We start from the raw sequence: 2500 nt of genomic DNA, 5'->3' as shown, positions 1-2500 counted from the left end.
CTTGGGTATGTGCTGTGGTTTGCTGTGATGCTCTTATGGTTACTGTATTGAAAGTGTTTTGCGTGGGATGTGTGCAGTGCCCAGTAGTGCAATTTTCTGTATGTTATATATATTTGTAAGTCCTGGTGTTTTTGTTATGTATTTGTCTGAATATTATTTTTATTATACCTAAGGCGCCTACTATGATAGGAATTGTTTCTGTTTTTAGATTCCACATTCGAGTTACCTCTATTTCCAGGTCTTTGTATTTTATTATCATTATTATTATTATTATTATTATTATTATTATTATTATTATTATTATTATTATTATTATTATTCAGTAGCCTTATCACGTGCTTTCACCGCACTACCGAGCGTAGATCTGTGTGTGCCTTGACTGTGTGTGTTTGTTGCGGTGTTCTTATTCTCACTGTACTGGTATTACTGGTACTACAATTGGTGCTGCAGCAGTTGCTGCTGCTGCTGCTGCTTCTGCTGTTGTTGCAGCAACTGTTGCTGTTGTTGTTCTTGCTGCAGCAGTCGCTGTTGTGTAATTACTGTTGCGATTGCTGCTGTTGCTATAACTTAATCTTCAGGTCAAGTCTGTTTAAGGAGTTTTCTCGTCAACGGCAACCCAGGCACGACCATTCCATCATTTCTTTTTCTTTCTCTTGCACTACCTGTCACCTTATCTCATCTTTCCTTCCTCTTTTCATGGCAGAGTTTGTAATAGAAGCGTATTTAACTGCTATTTCTAACAGGACGAGCTCGCCCCGTTGCTAATGCCGGCGATAGTGTAGGTGACGTCGATGCTTATTGTTGCTATTGAAGCAAACAGTGGCAGCAGTTAACTGTGTGTGTGAGACACTCTGTGCGTATGTCTGTCTGCTGGCTTCTGTGTGCCTGTGCGCTATTTGCAACGTGAGTGTGTGTGTGTGTGTGTTTGTGTGTGTGTGTTCCTTTGTGTGCTGTAGTCGTAGTGTGCTGGCTTCTGTGTTTGTGTACGATTTGGTGTGTGTGTGTGTGTGCAAGTATGTTTACGCGCGAATCTGACTATAGTGTTGTATGTATGTATGTATGCGTGCTAGATTTGATTGTATCTGCGTTACTCTCTACTACTCTTTTACTTGTTTCAGCCACTTGACTGCGGCCATGCTGGAGCACCGCCTTTAGTCGAGCAAATCGACCCCGGGACTTATTCTTTGTAAGCCTAGTACTTATTCTATCGGTTTTCTTTTGCCGAACCGCTAAGTTACGGGGACATAAACACACAAGCATCGGTTGTTAAGCAATGCTAGGGGGGACAAGCACAGACACACAAACACACACACATACATACATATATATATATATATATATATATATATATATATATATATATATATATATATATATATATATATATATACATATATACGACGGGCTTCTTTCAGTTTCCGTCTACCAAATCCACTCACAAGGCTTTGGTTGGCCCGAAGCTATAGTAGAAGACACTTGCTCAAGATGCCACGCAGTGGAACTGAACCCGGACCCATGTGGTTGGTAAGCAAGCTACTTACCACACAGCCACTCCTATATGTATCTGTATGTGTTTTACTGAAACTGTTTAACTGTACGACCATGTACACACACATACACGCATACACGCAGTGAGCTATGCAAATATATAACTACATACACACATTTAGACACCATGCACACAAATACACATTTACACACGTGTTGTTATTGTGTATTCGAAGGTGTTCTAGCAAAGACTATCATGTCTTTTTAGTGATATCTATGAATACATTATCAAATACGTAAATCCATTTCCCAAGACAGTAAGGTTGCGATTTGAGGGGTAATTTGGCTGCTCTTTCTAGCAGGCCGGTTGATTACGTACAGCTTCGCGCGTGTGCAAGCCTGGGTATGTAAGTGTATCGACAGTATAGCAGTGAAGCAAGTGTGTGTATTTGTGTGTTGTGCGTGTGTATGTGTGTGTGTGTGTATGTGCGGGTGCAGTTATATATTTGTATTGCTCCCTAGCATAAGATGACGATTTGTGTGTATATGGATATGTGTGCATGTATGTATGTGTACGTATTTGCGTGCATGATATCTGAATGTGTGTATGTAGTTATATATTTGCATAGCTCACTGCGTAGATGAGAACAAGCATGTGTGTGTGTGTGTGTGTGTGTACATGTATGGGAGTGTATGTGATTTTATCTGTATGGAATAGCTACCTTCTCAAACAATCTCTGTCTGCCTATCTATCCATCTATCTATCTATCTATCTATCTATCTATCTATCTATCTATCTATCTATAAATGACGAAGCCACCTTGACCATGATTCTATAAAACGTTTTAAAATTTTGTAAACAGAGAGTTACTCACGTTTCTTGCTTAAATAAAAGAAATTTTATTTAACAAACTGTAACGCTAAAGACCGAGGTTACCGTGGTCTTTTCGTAGGTTTTTCTTTCCACGGATAACCTCCCCATTTATTGGGAATTTTTTGTATTATTTCGTAT

Source organism: Octopus bimaculoides, chromosome 24 (assembly GCF_001194135.2).
Source record: "Octopus bimaculoides isolate UCB-OBI-ISO-001 chromosome 24, ASM119413v2, whole genome shotgun sequence".
NCBI lineage: Eukaryota > Metazoa > Mollusca > Cephalopoda > Octopoda > Octopodidae > Octopus > Octopus bimaculoides.
Note: the sequence above shows the minus strand (reverse complement) of the source record.